Genomic DNA, 25,826 nt, shown 5'->3' with positions numbered 1-25,826 from the left:
GAGGGACGCGGTGGCTCAGTGGGTTAGGACGCTGAGCTTGTCGATCAGAAGGTCGGCAGTTTGGCGGGTCGAATCCCGAGTGCCGCGTAACAGAGTGAGCGCCTGTTACTCGTCCCAGCTTCTGCCAACCTAGCAGTTCGAAAGCATGTAAAAATGCAAGTAGAAAAATAGGGACCACTACGGTGGGAAGGTAACAGCGTTCCGTGCGCCTTTGGCGTCTAGTCATGCCGGCCACATGACCACGGAGACGTCCTCGGACAAGCGCTGGCTCTTCGGCTTTGAAACGGAGATGAGCACCGGCCCCTAGAGTCGGAAACGACTAGCACACATGTGCGGGGGAACCTTTACCTTACCTTTACAGTATTTTTAGATCAGGACTTTTCAACCTTTTCACCCATTGTACCACTTTTAGGATATAGCAACATCCGAGTACCACCAGTCACCTAGCAAGGTGTCAAAAACTTGATGACCAAAAAAAAAAAAAGTGATGAAGTACAGGTAGTCCTCGACTTACAACAGTTCGCTTAGTGACTGTTCGAAGTTACAATGGCACTGAAAAAAGTGCCCCCCAAGTCACAGACGAGCAAGACGTCTGCCCACCCGGTGGTGCTCTTCCTCCTGTCTGAGGTTTTCATTGTTGTGAGCATTTCTGTTGAGGATTGATAGTGGGGGTGGTGTGGGGGTGTGTTTGGTTTTTATTTCCCCCCTCTGCTGGGTGGTTGCAGCAGGTTTTGGTCATTTCACATGATCCTGGGACACTGTGACCATCATAAATATGAATCAGTTGTCAAGCATCTGAATGTAAATCACAAGACCCTGGAGATGCTGCAACATTCCAGCTGATCGGTGCTTTTTCTGGGCTCGGCAGAAGTGCCAGGATCAGCGCCAAGCTCCAGCTGGAGCCTGGCGCTGATCCTGGCGCTTCCACTGAGCCCTGACAGCCCTGCAGCTCCAGCTATCTCTCGCTCAGGCTAGTGCAGTGCTCCTACCGGTTCAGCTCATTCCCCTTCCCCGCTTGGATGGTTATGTACCACCTGCCGGGTGCCAATGTACCACAGGTGGTACCCGTACCACTGGTTGAAAAGCCCTGTTTTAGATAGAAAAAAATGCATATATTGTAGTTCCATGGTGGGGGAAAAAGAAAGCTAAGGAGTAGACAGATTATGCTATTTTGGGCTTGTATCAGTCTATATGTGTTCCTTCAGAAATTGTTCTAAACTTTTATTTTGCATTGATGTGTATTTTTGTTAAAGAAAAAAAGCTACATATATATTTATGTCTATCATGAATTCAGGGATAGTAGTAGGAGCACGGAGGCTCACGTGATTAGGACGCTAAGTTAATTTGCAAGCCCACATTTGAAGCTCAAGTTCTGCTGAATGTCAGGAAGAGCTCCCGTCATTCGCTCCAGCTCTTGCCCACCTAGGAATTCGAAAGCCTGCAGATGTGAGTAGATAAATAGGTACGTTCGGTGGGCTCATTAATGGGGACATGAGAGAAGCCCTCAATTGGGCACCCCTGGGCAATGGTGATGTCATCAGTTAATTTTTTCACCATGGAAATGACTTTGTGCTTCCAACATGGAAGCACTACTAGTAGTAGTGATGGTAAAGATCGAAGCAAGATTCACAAACATTCTTATTGGAACACTTGTTGTAAATTACAAAAGAAAAAAACTAGCTATCACTTTCTAATATATAATTGGTATGTTTATCTTGTTTCTATTATTCTATTGGCTGTTCATAATTTTCTAAATGCTATTCTGTTTTCTATATTAAACATGTATTCTGACATATTTTATTATTCTGCCTATAGGTTAGTTCTCTGATATCCTTTATTTTTGTATAATTTATAATCTTTTGCTCTAGCTTCCAATTTGTTTTAACTTTTTTGTGGTTCTAATTCCAAAATTACAAAAGGATCTAAGACTCCATCATAAAAAGTTCACAAAATTCATTATCAAGATAATCACATATAATGCTTAGTACAACCAGTGTGCCAGCTGTATCACATTCCTGGGTCTCTGTGCTTACTGACAAAGCCCTGTGTTTCAGGATCTTTCAAAAGGTTAGCAAGATCGGGGCCAAACTGATCTCTGGGGGGATAATATACCACATATCATGGTAGGGCATTTCTCTGATGTGTATTGTCCATTGTGTTCCAGCTTTATTCTCTTGTAACCTCCTCCAATGAATGTAAATACAAACTTTAATTGTCTTCTCTTACTGACAGACATTTCTTTTCCTTAACAGGTGAACAAGAGAAAGCCAGAGAAGAATGAAAAAGAAGAAAGTACTGACACAGCAACTACAATAGTTGCTTGGCTGCCTGGGGCATGAGTAGAATTTGTTCCAGCATGAGAAAACTAACAATTGCATGAGCATTGACGTATTCTGCAGTATGTTAAGAGAGAGTATCTGGCACCATTGCTTTAGTGAAGGAACTCAGCAGTAGCAACAACTATCAGGTAAATTTAACTTACTTTTTTTCCTTCATTCTTTTGGCCCTTAGTTGTGTAACAGGCTATATTTTGTTAAAATCTTAGCAATAGTGGTAATGCCTTCATTCTCTGATAGTACATCATGTTTGTAATTGTGCTGTTAGTATAAGAAGATTAGAACTTAAATATAATAAATAAATGTTATAAAGTATAGGTAGTTGTTGACTTAAAACTGTATATTTAACGATGGTCTAGAACAGGGGTAGGCAACCTTGGCTCTTTTATGACTCATGGACTTCATCTCCCAGAATTCCTGAGTCATCTGACTCAGGAATTCTGGGAGTTGAAGTCCATGAGTCATAAAAGAGCCAAGGTTGCCTACCCCTGGTCTAGAATTACAAGGGTCTTGGAAAGAGTGCTTTATGGCCAGTAAAACTTTCAGCCATCACAAAACATTGCACACCTCTGTAGTCACATGATTACAATCTGGTTGCTTGACAGATTGTTGTGCTTACAGCCAATTGCTAAGCACCCCATGATCATGTGATTAACTATTTGCAACCTTCCCTGCCAGCTTCTCTAGAAAGTCAGTGGGGAAACCAGCAGGGAAGATTGCAAGCTGCTGCCACCTGCTGAGAGGATTGCCTCTCACCTCTGAGGGCTGCCTGAAAGAGCTGCTTCCCAAAGGGAGCTGAACTCCTCTGGCAGGATGCAAAATAATGTTGAAATACTGAAGATTTTGTTCTGTTCCTGCACCCTGCCAAAGGAGTTTCTTTATATTTCTTTGTATTTAAAGTATATAAAGAAATAATGTTTAGGGCTGTGTGTATTTATAACTTGTGATATTTTCTTCTCATTCTGCATGTTGAGACTTTGAATATTTCCCAGCTAGTTCAATTACGGTGAATGCATTGAGTAGGTACAAAATTTGATGGCTCATAGTTGGTATAAAAACAGCTGTGACATGTCAATTTTATTATTTATTTATTACCAAATTTTCCAAAATATTCCCCTGGAGATACTCCTATTTAACTGATCAATTTTAACTCATGTTGGTGCAGAAAGCATATATTCAAATATTCTCTTTAATTTCATTATATCTTCTTTCCTAATGAAGCAGACTGTAAGTCTAGATTTGCTTCCATATTTAGCCACCTACAATTTGCTAGCATTGCTTTTTGTAAGTAAGTTCTAGAAATTAAGTTAAGTTAGTTAAGATAGGCCACTGCGTATTAGCCAGATGCTTGCTGTGTTCTTCAGTCTTCCTTACCTGATGAGCACATATACTGAATAATTATGGAGTGATTGTGTAGCCAAAGGAAATTGAAAAAGGAAAATAAGTTATTGCTATAGTCTTAACAGCAAAGAACAACTAAAGAACTTGTCATAAGAAAAAAGACAAGCTGAAGGAATATTTTCTAAGTAGTCTAGTGAGGATTGAATATGCTCACTTCCACAGAATAGTATTGTACAAATAATTTTATTTTCCATGAACTTTATTTTCTAACAGCTTCTGCCCTTTTTTGGCAAGAAACAAAATGATCATGTGGGAAAAGTGGAATTTCTATCTAGAAGCAGTCCATCTCATTTCTTTATTCTACTGCATGTAAATAAAAAGCTCATATTCCAGACAATATTGAATGGTATTGGTTTATATTGCCATTGCATTACATGCCAATTAGTTGCCATAATAATGCCTGTTTCTCAGAGAAACGTAAAAGCTTTAAAATCTTCAAAGGTGAGAAATGTGAAACATACAGATGCCACAAAACTGAAGAAGAGTTTTTCCCCCCTGTCCCTTCTTCTTGTTACTTATCTCCACAAAAGTATGTATTTGATACTTTTTTGTATATTTTTACTCCACTCTGATTCTGAGCGCTCTATAAAGGCATTAATTGTTCTGGCTGTTTGAGGCAGGAATATTTAAAATATGCCAGGAACAATTATGAACTTTTCATTGTGGTCCTAAAGTTTTATTCTGGATTCTAAAGAACGAACACAACATAACATACCTTATGATAGGTCCATTTTCATAGCATTTTAATATTTTTATTGTTTTTTCATTCTAGCAAATTATTTATTTTGGAATGTTTTCTGTTTCTACTTTAATCTTTGCTTTTAGAAAACATTATAACTAAATAAAAAAAATATATTTATTTGGCTTTAATAGATTCTCTGGCTGGTATCCTGTTGCTTTTGCTCATGTTTGGGGTGGAGTGATATGGATTGCTTTTACAAAAAAAAAAAAAAGAATGGTGAGTGCTTTATATTAAAACTATTTTTTTCTAGTAAGCACTCAAATGTTCCTAATCTAGTGTGGCACCACTTAATTTTTTCTTTTGTATTTGTGATTGTTGTTTTTTTTGTTATGCTGTTTGTTGGTAAAGGAAGATGCTCTGTGCATAGAGGAGCATCAGTTAAAAATGAATTCAAGAGCTTTTGAAATTCCAACAAGTGTTTCAGGAAAGATCTTGAACTCAGTTCAAATTCATTTTTCTAGAAATTCCAATCATTCATCAATGTGTATTCACTGGTGGCAAAATATAGAAATTAATTATTGTATTTTTACAAAAATCTGGCAACAATGCCATCTAGTGTTAGTTTTATATTACACTTTCATATCAAATAGAAATTATTTTTTAACATTTTGTACAATTTTTTTCTTTACACTATTGAAACATTTTAGAACAGCAAAAGTCTGCAATAGAAACAGGCATATATTTTAAATAAATGTAAATCAGCTTTCTATTACAATTTAAGGTAATTTTTACAAAAGCCAATGAATCAATAACATGTATAAAATAATTAAAATAGTGATAAATTAAATATTAAAATTTAAATAAATAAAATGTTTGTCTGGTATTATTTGAAGATGTATAGTGAAAATATATCGGCATTTTTTTCTCTTTTTTCTCTCTTTCTTGATATATGTTAGTTTATTGTCAATCCCCAATGAAAAATTATTGAGTGACACAGAAATAGAAAAAACACATTTTTTTCTGTATGTTTATTATCCATTCAACATATCTTAATTTTTTTTCTTAACCACTTTTCACACCAAAAACCATGTCTTCCCAAAAATAAGACCAACAGGAAAATACGCCCTAGCATGATTTTTCATGATGCTCGTTAATCTAAGCCTCACCCCCAAAATAAGCCCCAGTTATGATTGGCAACCAGATGGACGCATTTAGTACTGTATTTCTCCAAAAATAAGACCTAACTGGAAAATAAGCCCTAATGCTTCTTTTGGAGCAAAATTTTCAGGGAAACACTGTACTACTTTGTCTTTCTTACTCTGAGTAAAACTGCCTCAGGGACCTTATACAGCCAAATTTGGTAACTAAAGGGTGTCTTACTCTTTCCAAGGTGGAGAATATAGTGATTAGAAAGTAAAATCATGACAAGAGGTGTTTGCTAAGATGGGCGGACAAGAGTCATTTGCTGAGATGGGCGGACCAGAGTCGTTTGCTGAGATGAGTGGTTATAGAAATAATAAAATAAAATAAAAATGATCTAGGGAATTTTTCAAAGGACAGTTCAGTCCTGGAAAAATGCTCCTCAGCCAGTCTATCTTCTCTCTTACCCCCAAATATAATATTTAGTAACTTTACTGACTGATAATTCTACTGTTTGAATTCTTTGTAAAAATAAAAATAAATAAATAGAAGTTTAGGAACTTTCAATTGCTTGTTCAGTCTGCCTCTCACCTTCCCCAGATGGTGGCAGTAGCACCCTGCAGATAAATATCTCCTTTTTTTTACCTTTTTCTTAACTGAACTTAAAGCCTTCCTGAAGAAACGTGAAAGCTGGAAGGGAATAAAGCTCACTTTGCTGCCTCTATGGAGTTGTTTGGAGCACTTCTATGAGCTTTGCCTAGAAGTCTGTCCTTGCAGCTTATTTGCCATTGTAATATCATTAATGTTCATACATTAGCAATTTAATGCATCTTACTTCTAAACGTAAGAACAAAAAAAATATTACCATTAATGTGCAATAAGACTGTATAACGTTAAAGAAACCTAAGTTATATTTTTATAGCAGTGTTTGTCAGTGTGAAATTCACAATGGAGAACAGATTTCTGCACATACAAGCAACAGAAAAGGCATTATTTCTATCATAGTACATGGTGTCTCACTTCATTTTTTAGCCAAAATCATCTTAAAGTATGTCCAGCACTTCCACCGTAGTTGCTTTTCCCCCTACATCATAACCGATTTCAAATGGTGCTAGACAAAAACTAAGACTCTGAACACCAAGAGAAATCGGTCAGCCTGTGTAAGAGATGTTTTCCTGAGTTAACACTGGTTGTTAAAAGTGCTGTAGGTTATGCAGAACACGCTAATAATCTGAAAGGCATTTTCATTAAGCAAGCATTCTTTAGTATTTATCTTGAAAAACTAGTCTAAACAGATGTTATTGGTTACTGAATATTTTTATTTGCAATTTGTGACTAATACTGTACCAATTAAATGTAAACACCATTTCAATTTGTAAAACCTAAAGTTCCTTTATTAGTCATAATACTTTATTCATTTGCTATTTTGATGTGTGTACTGGTATATATTTTCTAAATGCTCAGTGTCCATTATATGCATTTGATTTTTTTTTGGAGGGGGGAGGAGATGAAAGCACAGGGCACCCTCACGATAGACTGTAAGTGTACGCTCATATGCATGCATACTTATAAGCAAATCTTATTAAGCTAGGTCACCTGATTCATTTCTAAGTAAGTATATTGAAATATTCTACTAGCTAATAAGCAAACAAAACCAAACAATAGCTTTTACACCAGAAAACCCAACTCGGAGTCTTTCTTTCAGTAAAAAAGTATTGTTCTGTAATATTGGCCTTATTAGAATAGCTTCAGTTCAATCAGGGCTAAACAAAATAAAAGCAATATTTTACGTAATTGTTTCAAGGTAGTAGAAGAGTGTTGTGTGTAATAGATAATTGACATGCGGCTCTCTATGTTCCAGTACTATCTGTGATAGAAGCCCTTTTGGGGGGAAAAAACAGTTTCTATTAATTGATCAAGGATTTTGGGGACCAAGGGACAGTTTTATCTTTTCTTAATGAACAGAAATGCCACTGTTGGATTATTGTTTTTTAAAGTAATTTTTGCTACTGTTCTGTTACATGTATACAGAGTAATCCTTTGTTGTATCAGTTTTTAATCTTATTTTAAATTAACATTTCGGTTCTTGCTTCATGATAGCTTTGTTGCTGCTTTCTTTTCTACATCCAGTGCTGTAATTCTTGCTCCTAGAACACTGATTTCAAATGGTGCTAGATACAGAGATGGAAAAATCTAAGCCACCATGTGAAACCAGCTTCCAGAGGAAGACACATTGTTGTTTCCTTCTCCAGCATCCATGCATTTTGTAGGAAGTTGTCCTGCAAGTTTCCTAGAAGGAAATGTTTTTGTTGTTTCTGTTTCATATATACATTCAACATAATATTTAAAAACTGAGAATATTCTATCTGGTAAGGAAATATATCTAAGAAAGTAGAATAGCATTACATTATTTATTAGCATAGGAAGCTTGCATTTCCTTCTTATATGTATAACATATAAAGAGAAACACTATAGCATATTAAAATTAAGGCCCATTAACTGTGTCCAGTAGAATGTTCTATTGTTAGAACAAATTATTCCTTCCAATGTATATTTCACAAATCTACTCTGTGGATCATATATTATCTCAAAATAAAAAATGAGAAATGCTGCTAGGGGACATAATACAATCTTCTGCTTAAGGCAAAAATCTAAATTGAAACATTCCCAAAAATGGCTGACTAGCTTCAAGTTAAACATACAGTGAAGGGGAGCTACCCCACCTACAGTGAATTGGTTCCCAGAATGGACCTCAAAAGTTCGGAGAGTATAAAAGAGAAACAATCATTTTTAATCCTCCTCAAGTTACTGCTCTTCCAGAGGTATTTTGGATCCACACCTCTCCCCTGTCCTGCTCCCAAATCCTACCAGAAGCATTAACATTTCTGACAAGGACCACAATAGAAAGTGGCAACTTCGTTGTTAACAGTGTGATGTTAAGCACATGATGGAATTACCACCTCACTTCTGTTGCGGTTGTTAAATGAAAACCAACCTATGGTCATTAAGCGAGACAAAACTGCGACTTGCATTTCATTGCCAGCTTTTCTATTGATTCTCTTTGTTGAAAGCCAACTGTGATCACATGACTATGGGGCGCTGTACTGGTTGCAAATGCTGCTGGTTGGGAAGCGCCTGAGTCTCAATCGTGTGACCACAGGGATACCACAATGCTCATTAAGTACAAGACCACCATCATAACTTTAAATAGATACTAAACAGGGTAGTTGTTAAGTAAGGACTACCTGTACATCAAAACTATTCCTATAGCACTTACCATTTGGTTATCTCTTGTAGTAAGCCACAAACATCTAACCAAACTACTTTCTTGAAGTTTTGACTTTGTTCATCATAATCATCGTTTTTAATTCTTCTGTAGTTCTTTTACTGAAAAAAATGAAATGAAGAAACATTGATGCCAATTCAGATAAGCATAACACATTATTTTGATAGCTTCCCATCTTTATTTCTTATTCAACTTATTCTGTCTCTTTTATAGTTTTTATATTCTAGATCAGATTTTTTTTCTTTTTTTTCTTTTTTAGGTATTAAAATCATATCTGGATCTTTTTTTTTTTCTACTTATTGGATTGTTGGTTGCATTTAATATTAAAGATCCTCCTGTGTTTTGGAGGATTTTACATAACATTCAATTTTTCTTTTAATTTTAGGACCAATCTAATCTTATGAAATACTCATACAATCTTTCTACTAATGTTTTGTCTTAATTTCCTTTTCTTATTATGCCTTTCACTATTTTTTGGTTTTTTATAAAAAAAATTGTTCCATTCAATTGTGTCTGATTCTTGGAGACTGTCAGGCAACCTCTGCAGTGTTCTTGGCAATTTTTTTTTAGAAGTGGTCTACCATTGTCTCCTTCCTAGAGCTGAGTTAACATGATTGGCCCAAGGTTATGCAACTGGCTTTGTGCCTCAGACAAGACTGGAACTCATGGTCTCCCAGTTTCTAGCTTGATGGCTTAACCATTATACTGTACTATACTGGATCTTACACAATAAATAAAGGTAAAGGTAAAGGTTCCCCCGCACATGCGTGCTAGTCGTTTCCAACTCTAGGGGCCAGTGCTCATCTCCGTTTCAAAGCCGAAGAGTCAGTGCTTGTCCGAGGACGTCTCTGTGGTCATTTGGCCGGTATGACTAGACGCCAAAGGCGCACGGAACACTGTTACCTTCCCACCGTAGTGATCCCTATTTTTCTACTTGCATTTTTATGTGCTTTCGAACTGCTAGGTTGGCAGAAACTGGGACGAGTAACAGGCACTCACTCTGTTACGCGGCACTCGGGATTTGACCCGCCAAACTGTTGATCTTCTGATCGACAAGCCCAGCGTCCTAACCCACTGAGCCACCGCATCCCTGTACACAATAAATACATTAATGCAAATAGGTTATTTGTTCACTAGTTTTTCAGAATGCTTATTTGGCTGGGTAGATTTTCTCAGAATTAGTGCCAAAGTGATTTTCTTCATAAACCTTCCTTCCTCTAACGTGCTTTAGCTAGGCATTTGTGTAATTCATTCCACATAGAAAGTTTACAATTTGGACATATTTTTGAAATATTCTTGTCCCTCAGTTATATGCTTTCCTTTTATTTCTAGCCTTCTACAGCTTCTTTTCCCTCAAGTTTTCTTATTCAGCACTATCCTCATCTAACCCCTCATTTTTCTTCCTTGTGGAATTTTGCATATCTCCATCTGTTCCTTTCATTGTTCCATAATTCCTTTTTTTTTAAAAAAAAGAAAGCAATCATTTTTGAATAACAAAGGCATTATTTTTATTTTTGCTTTTTCTAGGTGATATTTTTTGTCTACATCAACATTTAGCATCTTCTTTCTTCTTTTGTGCATCACATTTATTTAGATTGGAAGTTTGGAAGCATTAATAAATTTCATTACTAGTTAGAATATTTAGATATTAAATTCTCTTCATTGTAACATTTTCTCCAAGATTTTGGAATTAATAATTACCTGATCTTTACTGAATAGTATCAAACTACTCTTTCTGAACTAGACCACCATACATGTGAAGTTTGCCTCAGCTTTCAGCTTACTCTCATTCTCACTTTATTGGTCTTCAATGTGTATGAGGGATTTGGGCAGTTATTATAATACAACTTGAAAATACAACTGTAGTATAATTTAATTCTTGTGGGTAGGTGATCTAAATGGGCCCTATCCAACAAAATGAGTTTCAACATGGAGAAAAGCAAAGTCCTACACTTAGGAAAGAAAAACCAAAGGCAAATATACAGTTTGGGTGAGACCCAGCTTAAAAATAGTAACTGTGAGAGGGACCTTAGAGTCCTAATGGACGACCACTTGACTATGAGCCAGCAGTGTGCAGCAGAACCAAAAAAAGCTAATACAATCCTGGGTTGTATAAACAGAGGCATAGAATCAAGATCACATGAAGTACTAGTATCGCTTTACAAAGCCCTAGTAAGACCACACCTGGAATACTGCAGCCAATTCTGGTCACCATATTACAAAAAAGATGTTGAGACTTTGGAAAAAAATCAGAGAACAACAACTAGGATGATCAAAGGCCTGAAGGCTAAAATATACGAAGAACGGCTGTGGGACTTGGGTTTGGCTAGTCTAAAGAAAAGAAGAAATAGGGGAGGCATGATAGCAGTGTTTCAGTATCTGAGGCACTGCCACAAGGCAAAAGGGGTCAGGTACTTCACCAAAGCACCAGAGGGAAGGACAAGAAACAATGGTTGGAAACTGATCATGGAGAGAAGCAACCTGTAATTAAGGAGAAACTTCCTGACAGTGAGGACAATCAACCAGTGGAAAAGCTTTCCCCAGAAATTGTGGAAGCTCCATTCCTGGAGATTTTTAAGAAAAGACTAAACAATCACCTGTCCGAGATAGTGTAGGTTCTCTATTCTATGGTAAATGCTAAATAATTTTCTTTTAAATTAAAAAAATCAAATAACTAGTATTGTTACTTTTATTCTGTGCAAAGCCTTCAGAACTGATATTTTGCAGTATGTAGGAGCATGTATGATGTACCTATTTTCAAATAATTAAACCATATCATCTGCAGAATGTATCAACTACACTGCTTTTACTTTTACATACAAACTATTGCGAAGTAACATTATTGCTTTTTAGTAATCTTTTCAATTTTGGAAATCAACTCTGAAGAATACTATACTGGTATGCAGAATAAAGATTTTTAAATAAGGTGATCAATGTAAGTTAAAACGACCAATTTGTTGAGTGTTCACAGAAGTAAAATCACTTCATTATTTCTGGGCAACCTATTTTGCACTTGAAGGCCAGTTTTCTCTCAAGAATACTACATACTGCTCTTTTGGATCATGTCTGGGGCAGTTATGATTGGAATTGAAGTTGGACAAACTGTGTCATCAGACACTCAACCAGTATACTGAACATTTGGAAGAAAATGTTTTAGAAGGGAATTACTGTCACTATTATTATTTATTTAGCATCTGATAAGAACATGACAGAAGAGAAGTAGACATATATACTATGTCAGTAAATTGCTCACAAATAAGAAATTATATTTTAGGAATTAGGAGATTTGGGATTTGGTCTTCACCACATATATTTTCTTGATAGGAACATTTCAATGGATCAGATCTAACCTTCCCCAAACGCTCTAATTTTCTAAGGCAAATTAGCACACTCAAGCCGTTACAAATAGTCCTTGCTTACTGACTGCCTTGTTTACTGACTATTTGAAATCATAACTGTAAAAAAAACCAGGTTTGTGACCAATTCTTGCTTTTACAGTTCTCACAGTGTCCTGCAGTCACATGATCACCACTGTCATGCTTCTCAAACCATTTGCAACAAGCAGAATTAATGGAGAATGTGAAAGTAAAATTGTAAGTCTTAGTCATTTGATGTTTTGGTTAATAACTGAATGGGAAGTGATGTTGTAAGACTTGTGGTCACATGATTTTTCACTCAGTAATGGCAGTGCTTAGCAACAGAGTTGCCAGTCCCAATTGAGATTGCTAAGCAAGGACCACCTGTATTGTAAATTAATATAAGTTAAAATACTATTACACAATGATTACTTTTAATGATAGCATATATCTACCTGGCTTATTAAAAATTACATTCTTTAAAATATGGATATATAACCCACTATGCTGTGATTGCTGCCAAAGCAAATTAGTGTGATACCAGTAATAATTGTGCTTAAGTGCTTGCTAATAAATTCCTTGATTTTCTTCTCAAAAGAGGAAGAATGTTACATTCTTCAGTCCAGCTAAATGTAATTTTCCCAACATATTTATTTAGAGTCCTAAGTAAAAAATATTTAACCCTTGATCAGTGTATTCTACTTTTATACTTTAAAGTTTACTTATTGAAAAGGGAAAGAATGGAAGCCCAGTGAGAAACAGTATGAATGCTCCCACAAATCTGCAACACAAAGGCATTATACAAAGAACTGACTTTTTGTTTCATAACATAAAGAAATCTTTTGAATTTATGCAGCCTGAGAAGATATGAACACAAAAAGAAATGCTTGGTTCTTAAGAAGACCTCTTAACTGCTGCCTTGAATGGGCTACCTTGAATTTATATGCTGCACTGAAGTGCAAACTATAAAGAAAGACATTTAAATGTATGTAAATAAATGTATTAGGAAAGTGGCTTTAAACTTATGGGCATGAAACATCCCTCTCACAGTGGAAAGCTTTTATCAAGTTCCTTGTCAATCCTGGAATAAACTCATTTGCAGATTCTATTTAAAAGGAACATTCTTGAGACAGATGGTCTTTTAAAAGAACCAAACAATATCTGTGAAAAGTGTTCACATCAAAAGCTATTGTTATTAACTAATCACTTTACTTGTAATAAACACAACAGGCTGCCTCCATCCCCCTCCCTGAGTCCTTTTAAGGACATGTAAAATGTCAACATGAACAGTACAATGATGCCTCCTGCAACATATGCAAATCATCATGCTGCCACGCAAGATGTTTTGCAACAGCTAATATGTACTACTTTTTTTTCTTTAATTGAAACTGGACCAACTGAAAAAGTTATGAAACAGTATATTTTCTGTTCACTTGTTTGTGGCTAAAATGTCACAAGCCATGAGGAAAACTGAAACAAAAACTTATCTAATTTTCCATATTTGCCTTTTGGGATTTTCACTGCATCTTTTAAAAAAGAAAAGACTGCTCAGCAGAAATGGCAACGTAGAATAATCAACGATCCAGACTGAGTATCTCTCATGGATTACAATGTCCTATGTTGGAATTCTACTCTAAAGCTGCTCTGCTGTTCCTATTGGCTATGTAGTAGGCTGGTTATTAATTGTACTATTCCATTTATTCCTAAGATGATGTTTAAGATTGTTATATATTGTTTGGGTCCAATTCTGATGTCATATTGCTAAAGTGAGTCATAGGTAGATAATATGGGAAATATTTATTTTATTTATTTTATTTTAATTCCATTTATATCCCGCCCTTCTCCAAAGACTCAGGGCGGCTTACAAGCTTAGCAGTAGCCTTCATTCTATGTATATGCCTGCTTATTAGGGCTTTCACACACACCCCAAGCAGCATTATTACAAAGTCAGCTTAATTGCCCCCAACAATCTGGGTCCTCATTTTACCTACCTCGGAAGGATGGAAGGCTGAGTCAAATATGTTGGAAATAAGACAAGACTGGGGTTGAAGGTTGAAAAAGTACATAAGCAATTTTGCAGACAACTTATTTTTAATTTTGGAAAATTCTATGGATGGAATAGTTAAATTATTGGAGAAATTAAGAATTTGGTGTGCTAGTTGATGTTAAGATTAATAATGAGAAAACAAAAATGTTTACCAAAAATATTAGTAAAAGAATTGATTGCAAAAACAATGTTTCAGACTGATTTATTTTTAAAAAAGATTCATGGAGGATTGGCTTTGTATATGGTAACTACAGCAAGACTTTATATGTACGAAGTTGGAGAAATTCCTACAACTGAGGAATGGATTGTAAAAATGGGAAAATTTGCAGAATATGAAAGACCTAGTTAACCAGGGATAAAACAACAAATACTTTTTATAAAAAACTGGAAACCTTTTATGGACTTTTTGCTGAAAATGAAAAAAAAGAAATGGCAATTTTTGGATGTGCTGATTAAATGGGTTGATAGAAAGGAACTATATGATCTAGTCCTAGAGAGAGGGAGGGATAATATATTGGTTTGTAACTGCTGTAAAGAAGATTGGAAATTGCTTTAATTAACTTTTCTTTTTTTCTTTATTTTGTTTCTCAATTTTTCTTTTAACTCTTCTTTATATATATGGTTTATATTCATGTAAAAATTACATATATATATATATATATATATATATATATATATATATATATATATATATATATATATATATATATATATATATATATATATATATATATATATATATATATATATATATATATATATATATACACACACACACACACACACACACACACACCAGATTTTGTTCAGATAGAAGTAGTGATGTATAAGCATTGTGCTTTTTACTAGGGTAGTTCTTTAAAACAGGATAGATGAATGTCCGCTGAGATTCCCTATAAAGATGGCCACAAAGAAGCATTAGTTTTAGGGATTCTACAGAACTCTCCCCACATATATGGGTATAAATGCTGCTGAAAAGGAAAATTTGCTTTTCAAAAACGAGGAGGGTAGTGCATCCAACCTGGTCAGAGTGAGGATCCAATGAAATTTCAGAAATAGAACAAGCAGAGAAAAGATGTTGACCCATGTACATATGAGAAAAATCCATGACCTGGAAGTTGGGTATTAGGCATAGACTGATTTGAAAATCAGTATTCCAGATCTGTTGCTTAAGATGACTAGTTTTTTGATAATTTATTACAAGTTATTTTTTAGGCAAAAGAAAGCCTAAACGATCAATTCCTTCTCCTTCCCATCTGGGAGAGTGACAAACTTAAATCATTGCATATAGCAAAGCTGCCATTGAACAATCAAATCCAGAAAAAATCCCTTATGTATCCCCATGGAAGAGGCAGAAAGACAATGGAAAGACCTGGGTTCTAGTTCATCCAGCCAAAACTAACTCATAGGTTGCTGGGATAAAAGCAGGAGGTTGTTTTCAGCTACTGAACAGAAAGGAGGGATATAAGCCTTATAAATATATAAGCCTTATAAATATATAAACAAGCAAACAGTTGTCATGATTTGATTCTCATAGCCACATAAATACACATATGGTACTTTGTGGTACCATGATGAACAAAGAGATTGAAAACAATTGCAGAAACCATGTTCTATATGCTTTCCTTACCTAGTTCACTATATTTTTTCTTATATACAAATCTAAGAATACAATATAAAGGGAAACAAGCAAAACAAGACATCAAACAACAGCCAAATTCTAACTTGTGTAATATCTCTTGAGGAAGTAGTAAAAAATCAGATTACACTGAATTTAATTGAATCCTGATTACTGCATCACAGCAGTTTTCTTTGTATTGTGATATGTCCAATATCTAAGAAGTACAGAACTGTAACCACTCACCAAATAACTATATTTGTTATTATTTTCATTTGAAAAATAAAAAGCCAACCAGCAGCTTGCATATGAAGAAGATCCTAGGGTTGTTCTTGTGGGTAAAAATGGGTGCTTACTTTGAGTTCCTCAATGAAAGGTAGAAGTAAATTCAAAGTATGCTTGCCAATTGCTTCTTAATACCACACCTTTCCATTTATTATTATTTCAAAAGTGAAATAAAAACAAACAACCAAAGCTAGTCTGGTGTAGTGGTTGTTGACCTAGAAATCAGGAGACTGAGTTCCAAACTTACCTTATTAGGCAGACAAAATTGGCTGAATTATTTTGGGCCAGTCACTTTGTCTCAGCCCATCCCACCTCATGAGATTATTGTTTTGGGAAAAACAATATTGGTACGTTCACTGTATTGGTACGTTCACTGCCTTGAGTTGTATATGAAAAAATGTGGAATAAAAAAGAAACTAAAAAAAAGATACTTAAATACAGTAAACCAGGAACAGAGATCCTGAGAAATCTCATAAGAGACATCTATAGGTAAATATAAGTTCTCAGACACTATTTTGTCTAACCGCATCATAATTTACTCATTGATACAATCTATATCTTATCCTAGACTTGTTAGATTCCAATAATTCCAGGCTTAACAGATAAACTTTCACATAATGTCCAAAAAAGTATATACAGATTTTTTTATAATATATATTATATTACAGCCACACACACATATATATACATACATATATACATACATACATACATACACACACAGGCAACAGATTTTAGTAACTCTTCTTATAGTCCATTAAAACATGATCTTCTTGTTGAGTCCATGTTTTGAACTTCTTTCAGAGAGGTATTTGTATATTTAATGTTTAGGGCTACATATTGTTTTCATCTCTTTTTTTCTGCTTTTAATGTTTACACATATTTGAAGTTCACTGAATTTTATTTTTGTTTTATGTTGGTTATATACAGTAAATCACTTGAGATCATTCTGTTATACAATGCTAATACATTGGATGAATAAAGAACTACATTAAGATGATATTGCTAGTTACCAGCTTTGCATGTTCCACATCATACCAAGTATCCTGGCAACGTCGTATGAGTGGAAAATCAAGTGGTTATTATCCTATATGATTAAAAAACAAATTTATGCTACATACAATTGTTCAATCTATTTCTTGCCTTTACAATCCTAAAACCATATTAAGTTCTTTAAACAGAACATACAGTACAAAACGTCAGTATCTGTCTCTTCATACAATGGAGACTGTACCCAAGACATCAGAGTAAATACTGCTTTTCTACGTTGTGAAAAATCAAAACATTGGCCTTACAGCACTTTAGATGTTTCTGACATATCTGCCATTGTTATTTTTATTAATAAAATAAAAATATGCCAATGCAATTAGAATATATCACAGGATTATAAATCTATATTATTTTCTGAATAATCAAACCTTCTAGATTATGGTTTACATACATGCACGTGTATAACAGTAGTGAATTTTTGCCACCTGAGAAGCAAAACGCCTCATTTGAAAAAAATATGTATGTATGGAGTAGTGTCTGAACTGGCAGATTTTTCTTAGTAAAAAGAGAGAGATGAGAAAATTATTTCTATTGATAATAACACTCTCTTGATCGCAAGTCACATATAGGTAGCCCTTGATTTATGACTGTAATAGAGTCTGCCCATTACAGTCGTAAGTTGTGATGGCTGTAAATCAGGTCACCAATGTGACTGACCCAATTTTATGATTTTTTTGTGATAGCTGTTAAGCAAAGCAATGGTTTGCCATGGGCTGATTTTGCCAAAAATTGGAAGTAAAAGCTGGTTTTTGGCAACTGGCTGCAAATGCAGGCCAGCTATTGAGCACCTGGAATGTAGTCACATGATAGAAGGGCACTGGAATTTCAGAACTGGGTTATAAGTACCCACAGTGTAGTCTGTCATAACTTCACATGGTAAGAGAATAGTCGTAAGTCAGAGACTACCTGTAGTAGAAAGTCCTGGATATCCATATTAGAAGAGAATATGTTCAGATGCATGTTCTTCTGGCACTTTCAAGTATGAGGATGCAGACCATAGTAATACAAAAGATGGAGTTCTATATTGTGATAACCATCTCTGTAAAAAAAATAGACCTAAAAAGATTAACAAGAAATTTGTTAGAAGAGTTAGTATATTTAGAGAAGCAGAAGAAACATATAAAAATAGCAGTGGGAAAATCCTATTCTAAAATATAGACCTAAAGAAAGATTTAAAGGTAAAGGTTCCCCCGCACGTGCGTGCTAGTCGTTTCCGACTCTAGGGGCGGGTGCTCATCTCCGTTTCAAAGCCGAAGAGCCAGCGCTTGTCCGAGGACGTCTCTGTGGTCATGTGGCCGGCATGACTAGACGCCAAAGGCGCACGGAACGCTGTTACCTTCCCACCGGAGTGGTCCCTATTTTTCTACTTGCATTTTTACGTGCTTTCGAACTGCTAGGTTGGCAGAAGCACTAGCACTAAAACTTTGACAGTGATTGCAGATAAATTGAGGAAGCAGAAAAGGATGCAGGTGTGGAATGAAAAACTGAATTTATTATATTATAGCGTTATAACCCTGAAGTAATTAAGCTGGGTTGGGGAAAAATGCTAAAAAAAGTTGTAAGATTTTATGGTTCCATGTTTTCAACTTTACAAACAAAAATATATTTCATTCTTTCAAAATCTAATAGTGTAGAATGGTGTTTTTTTTAACTCATATGCTATTTACCTCAGCAATTCTATTATATTTTCCATCATAATTCCTCCTTTAATCTTTTCCTTTACTATTTCATATTTCCTGTTATAACAATTGACCTGAATATTTTCCTGTTTTATTGTCCAAAAAACAGAAAAACAACCAAATCGATTGTATTTCATGGAAGCATGAACAGCATATACAACAGCACAAATGGCACTTTAGCTCATTTTTCTTCTACTGCTCCTATGGGGTATACTCATTCTTAATACTTAGGGCCATGCAGAAATTCAGTGTTTTGTTTTGCAGCAAAGCTAGGGAGAACTTTTGAAGAAGATACACATGATATCCAGAAACTGTATTAATTTCCAACAAAAAGTCATCCTGGCAAATTTACTACAAAGTTAATATTTTCTTTTTGATATACTCATCATGGAGAACTATTTTTCTATGATGATTTCCTGGAAAGGTAGGCATGATTAATGTAACATTATACAAACATTCTTAACAAACCTTTTGTGGGTTTTCCAAAAGTTTTTGCAATAGATGATTCAATGAGCTTGAATCTACATAGCAAAAAAGACATGAGCTAGGCCACAGGTCGGCAACCTGCGGCTCCGGAGCCGCATGCGGCTCCTTGAGCCGTCTCTTGCGGCTCCCAGCCGCCCGGTGCGCGCGCACCTCTTCCAACGGGCAGTGGTGCGCGCGCACCTCTCCAAATGGAGAGTGGCACCGCCCGTTTGGAGAGGTGCACGCGCACCTCCCCGAATGGGCGGAGGTGCGCGCGCACCTCCCCAAACCTTTGGAGAGGTGCGCGCGTACCTCCGCGCGAATGGGCAGCGGTGCCGCTCTTTCAGGAAGCTGCCGCGGCCCGTCTGTGAAGCTGCCGAAAGCGGCAGCTTAGCAGACGGGCCGCGGCAGCTTCCTCAAAGAGCGGCGCCCCTGCCCATTCCGAGAGGTGCGCGCGCACCTCTCCGAACGACCGGAGTTGTGCGCGCACCTCCCCAAACCTTTGGGGAGGTACGCGCGTACCTCCGCGCGAATGGGCAGCGGTGCCGCTCTTTCAGGAAGCTGCCGCGGCCCGTCTTGTGAAGCTGCCGAAAGCGGCAGCTTAGCAGACGGGCCACGGCAGCTTCCTCAAAGAGCGGCGCCCCTGCCCATTCCGAGAGGTGCGCGCGCACCTCTCCGAACGACCGGAGTTGCGCGCGCACCTCCCCAAACCTTTGGGGAGGTGCGCGCGTACCTCCGCGCGAACGGGCAGCGGTGCCGCTCTTTCAGGAAGCTGCCGCGGCCCGTCTTGTGAAGCTGCCGAAAGCGGCAGCTTAGCAGACGGGCCACGGCAGCTTCCTCAAAGAGCGGCGCCCCTGCCCATTCCGAGAGGTGCGCGCGCACCTCTCCGAACGACCGGAGTTGCGCGCGCACCTCCCCAAACCTTTGGGGAGGTGCGCGCGTACCTCCGCGCGAACGGGCAGCGGTGCCGCTCTTTCAGGAAGCTGCCGCTTTCGGCAGCTTCCTCAAAGAGCGGCGCCGCTGCCCCTTCGCACGGAGGTACGCGCGCACCTCCGGTCGTTCGGAGAGGTGCGCGCGCACCTCTCGGAATGGGCAGGGGCGCCGCTCTTTGAGGAAGCTGCCACGGGCCCGTCTGCAAAGCTGCCGAAAGCGGCAGCTTTGCAGACGGGCCGTCGCCGTTGGGCAACCGGGAACCGGTTCCATCTCATTTTTAAAAAAATGGCAGCCGCGTGCGTCCGCGCATGCGCAAAAAACCTTTTTGCGCATGCGCGTGCATGGACACACGCACGCGGCTCCCTCTTTTTTTAATTTGTGATGGAACCGGTTCCCAGTGGCTCTTTTTCTTTTTTAGGTTGCCGACCCCTGAGCTAGGCAATAATCTTATGTATCAGTGGTTTAATTTAGATAGTATGCTAAATTAGGATATAGTGGTATTAGACCTCTGTGGGCCGCAGAAATATCTGTGCTGAGAAGCTTTGAAAGATTTAGCTTGCTTCTATCTATCATCTAATTGGTCGCCCATCCTATCACAGGGAAACTCTGGGCAGCTTAGTACTGGGATAGGAGTAGTACTTAGTAGATTGGTTAGTATTGGGGTGGGAGACATCTGCGAATACCAAGGCTGTAAGCTAACCCAGAATTTGAAGCACAAATCAAATCAATAAAGGAGAATAGTGAAATGAGGGATTCTTGGTGCTCTCTGAGCTTGCTTGTTTTTCTTGCAGATGTTTCATTACGCAAACTAGGTAACATAATCAGTGCTGTAAGGAATACGGTTCGCTGTCAGCTTATATTCCAGTGGCTTGGCTCTCAGTGTTGGTGGGGGGTGGTCTTAGAGGTTCTTTGGTTGGGCTGTTTACTGTTGGCTTCTTTGGCAGTTTCTTGATTGGGGTATTGCTTACTTGATTTTCTACTGATGATGTTACCTAGTTTGGGTAATGAAACATCTGCAAGAAAACAAGCAAGCTCAGGGACCACCAAGGAACCCTCAAATCAAATCAAATCAAATCAAATCACAAGACTAGCATAGATCAGCATAATTTGAAAAAATATCGCAGAAGACAATGGCAAACACTTCAAAGAAAACTGCACAACTGTATCTATGAAGTTATCAGGAATCTACCTTGACTTGTAGCTATATGTAATATTATTTATCTGGAAATAATAAAGTGCAGTGCACAAATAAAATAAAAAATTCAGGAACAGCCTCGTGTAACATATATTCCAAATGAAATGTAAGTAGGTATACCCGAACCTTTGAACTGAGTCCTCAATGGAAAGGAAGGAAAGAGAGGCTGTTGAACCAATGAGTTCCTTTTTGCCTGAAAAATCAAGGCAAATTAATGGTAAAGATTGGAGACGGTGAACATAGCAAAAGTCCAAGCAAAGGTTTCTTGGAAATTACAACTTCCTTGAGAGTTAGTGACTGTTCCCTTGGAGACTTAAACTCCATTAGCAGTTAATGTATTATAGACTTTAGATTATCCTCTTCCTATATAAAACCCTCTGTTCAAGAGCAAATGTGTTACTGGAAACAAAATCTATACATTTTGTACTTTATGACCAAGCATCTTGCATCCTGTGCCTTGATTCACTAAGTCCTTGGCCTTTCAACTTGACCTTATTTCTCTTTGCATCCCTCAGAATTTAACATGGATTATTTACTGGCTTAGTTTACTCAATTGCTTCTTGACTACCCCTTTGCTTGATCCACATACTGCAAACAGACATAGTGCGGGACAAAATTCAAATGTGCAAATTTCAAAAGAGATAATTCTGATAGGATAAATACTTGGAGAAGTTAGCTTTTCACCTTCAATAAATCTAAACAATATCAGATAGCAATCTTAAATTCTCTCCATCATTACATCCACCTTCACAAGCTGGGAAAGACAGGTGTTTAACAGCCATAGTGGAACCAACATTCTCAACTACAACTACAGCAGGGACTTTAGCTTGGACTCAACCTAGATGTTAATCTGATTAGTTTATTAACACTGACAAAAACTTAATCCTTTTCTGCAAATCCAATATTAACAATTTACACCTATTCAGAATATCTTCATGACTATCAGACCCATCTCCTCATCTGATGTTTTGACATTTGGTAGAATCATCTCATCTATTTTATCAAATGGAAAATATTTAATCTGTTTATCTGTGATTGCATTGTGAATGGTTATTTGTCTATTATTAACCAACAGCACTTTCAAGCTCAAAGGGAACCAATATATTGTTACAATAGATTGTATGGAAAAAGGTCTGAAAATAAATGATAGTGAAATGAATTACTTCTTCCCATATAATGCACAGAATTGAAAAATGTATCAATTTCTAATCAATTGAATTATTGAATAATTATCAGCAAAGCAACTGATACTAATAGCTATCATGACAATAACACACTTGTTGTGGCCCCGACCCCCGAGCCTGTCCTACTTGAGGAAGAGGACTGAGGATGATGGGGAGGAACTGGCAAGGCCTCCCTCTCCGGGACCCTCCCCTCTGGCAAGGCCTCAATCTCCATCTGAAGGCTGACAGGAGCAGCCTGTGATTAGCCAGGCTGGGAGTGAGCCAGAGCAGCTGCAGCAGATGGAGCGCAGTGGAGATGAATCATGGCTAGATCCCCGAGAACGGCACAGATCCAAGCGTTTACAGCAGCGTAGGAAGAGTAGGAGGGTCAGGGATTAGCTGAGTCACTGAGCTACACCCCACAAGGTACAAAAGGGTGTGTGGCTGCTCTCAGGACTTTGTGACTAACAATAATTTAAATCAACTTCTGGTCACATCTTAGGAGGTCTGTCGGATTTATTATCTGTTTGAAAACCTGGCCTGAATTCTTGACAACGCTTCTGTACTTCTGTTTCTGGACTGTTTGCTTGGACTCATTTTGAGTAATTGTTTGGAAGTTATCTCATTCCAGCGGAGGCTTGAGGTAACGAGCCTATTTTTGCTGACTGTATTTTGCTGCCAAGGCCTTATCAGAAGGCAATTACTAAAGCCTGAGGAATTAACCCTTGCTAATTGTGCCTGCTTGTCTGTCTGTTTGTACCCCGGGGGGGGGGGGAACAGAACAACACTCTAGACCAGTGGTCCCCAACCTTTGTGGCTTGGCAACCTGGATTGGGGGGGAAAGGGAAATTGGGTTGCATCAGTAGTAGGCCAGCGTCAAGCTGCCTGCATGTGTGTTGGCCTGCCATTCTTGCAGCCTGGTTCCTACTGGGCCATGGCCTGGGGACCCCTGCTCTAGACCATCCCTAATAAAAAGCTAACCAAAGCATACAAAAAGTTATAACAAAACTCAACTTTCCCACTCATTGGTTGGATCTATGCGTTACCTAGCTCCTTTAGGCAGTGTAGGTGGATTCTGGCAGTGTCTAGATAGACTTGAGAGGTGATTAATACGTTTTTGGGAGAGGTGGTAGTAGCAGCTGCCTTGAAGATGTGCTTACTCCTGAAGAGGCCATTTATTAGGCAATTTCTGCCCAGTGTATAATCTGTCCTTTCTGGGGATGTTTTGGGGAAACTTGAAGGATGTCAACTGCAGAGAACCTTGGATTTTTTGAATCTAGGATTCAGTTGGGCAATGGCTGGAACTTTGGGGGAGAAACCTGGAAGACAGAAGCTAGGAGGAACTGGATGGAGGGAGTTCACCCTTTCTGGTCTTATTAGACAACTCAGCTGCATTCAGACATCTACAATGGACTACTGTAAAGATTGGGGGTGGCAAACATGGTGGCTCCTTTCCTTTCTGAGTGAGAAAGGAAGGATGGAAGTTGTGAAGTTATGAACAGGTGAACCCATGACTTATGCAATTTGGGATACTACAGGACTCAACAATCCCATTTTATTTAAACTCAAGGTAAAACCATTGGGAGAAGTTATCCATTAATTTCAGGTATTGATCAGTATGCTGACAATAACCCAGTACATTTCCTTGTAAGCTTTACTGGAGATGCAGAGGAGTTGGATGGATTGAACAAGCTAAAACTGAATCTCAAAATAATGGAGGCACTGTTCATGCATAAACTATTTGACTTCATTTCAGCTTCTATATTCGATCTGCACTTCCCTGAAGCAGCCAATCAGATTCAGAAGAAGTAATAGAGGGGGAACCCAATTTAACAATTCTAGACTAGCTTCACCAAGAACTATAAACTCTTGAGTATGCAAATAAGTATTGGTTAATTTTTATAATGGGCAGAAAAGACAACTCCAAATATGTTTCTTACTATGGTCCCAGAAAACAAGGGAGTGTCCACCAAAGATCATCCATGCAGAATCAAGACTGCAGCAAATAATTTTAGATTACTGAATGTAATCTTTGACTCAGTAGTTATTCACAGTGTAAAGAATTATTTGTAGTTCTTTGCAAAATAAGAACAGATAACTGATCAAATAAGTTTTTTTTGTTTTTTTTAATACTAATAAAATAATATCATTAGCTGCCACAAATACCTTTGGATATAGCATATAAATTTAATAAATAAATAAATGTTTGAAATACCCCTATGTTCTATCAAACTTCTGATTACATTTACCTGAAATTATTGTTCTCTTCTGCCAGATCAGAAGAAGAGGCTGCCCAAATTTGCTTCAAATTAAGATTGGGATAAGAAATTTTAACATTTATTTTAAGAATACATATCTGCCAAACCAAGGCATAAACTGAATGTCAACTGTACTGGGTATTTTCTAGTGTATCAGGGAAACAATTTGTAATTTGCTTTGAAATTAATATAGGATATTAACAATATAAAAGGTAATCCCTAACTCACTTGAGTTGAAAATTAATTTTATGCTTCTAGTATGTATATTAGAATGGAAGCTGTGTTGAATTAAGTATCGGATACATTCATTTGTACCTCTATGAAATAAAGCCACAGTACACATTGTAGCCAAGTAAGCAAAGAAAATGAATGATGCAGCGAAGCGAACAGAAGAAATTGTCTTGAAGGATAGGAAGAAGAGCTACTGCTATAAAGACAACCGTCAAGTCAAAGACATCTGAATATAGAGCAAAAATATAGTTCTTAATAAACATCTCAGATGCCTCCCCTAGTTCTCACAAAAATGAAGGGAGAATGGGGAGAAGTGCATTTATACTTTCAAGATTCTCTTACTATAATTTTATAATAAAGTAGTATTGAACTACATGACATGGGTTTCCTAGTCTGGTTTACCTTGAAAGACAGACACACAACAAAGAATTGATCAAAGAATCTAACTTTATTTTACAGGTGGTTCTTTATTAAAGACCATATTTTCAGCAACTGTTCAAATTTGTTAGGCACTGAATGAGTGGCACTATAATAGAGGCTTAGAGTCCTAGCTGTTGCAAAAGTGATCACTATCTGTGTGCTCTACACCTGGCGTGTGGTTATGATGTTGCAGCAACCTGCAATCCCATAAATTTGTGATTTTCTTTGCTGGCTTCCAACAAAGTCAATGGGAAAGCCAGCAGGAAGTGGCCTGGCATCCA

General features: G+C 37.4%; 1 long non-coding RNA gene across 2 annotated transcripts in view; it reads right to left on the bottom strand.

Moving 5' to 3' along the window:
• Positions 1 to 7,760: 7,760 nt before the first annotated feature.
• The window catches only part of LOC308666795, a 31,362-nt gene continuing 13,296 nt past the window's right edge, over positions 7,761 to 25,826 (bottom strand). Inside the window, exons 2-5 of one of the 2 annotated variants that reach the window (XR_014026153.1) lie at positions 17,165 to 18,257; positions 16,399 to 16,528; positions 8,837 to 9,935; positions 7,761 to 7,849 (exon numbers count right to left, since the gene is read on the bottom strand). This is a non-coding gene — a long non-coding RNA (uncharacterized lncRNA). Of the gene's footprint in view, positions 7,850 to 7,894; positions 9,936 to 16,398; positions 16,529 to 17,164; positions 18,258 to 21,599; positions 21,637 to 25,826 lie in introns of those variants that run through there. The other variant, XR_014026154.1, reaches the window with a different exon arrangement.

The sequence above is a fragment of the Vipera berus genome (genome assembly GCF_964194415.1).
Source record: "Vipera berus genome assembly, chromosome: 3".
NCBI lineage: Eukaryota > Metazoa > Chordata > Lepidosauria > Squamata > Viperidae > Vipera > Vipera berus.
This window is presented reverse-complemented; position numbering and strand designations above follow the sequence as displayed.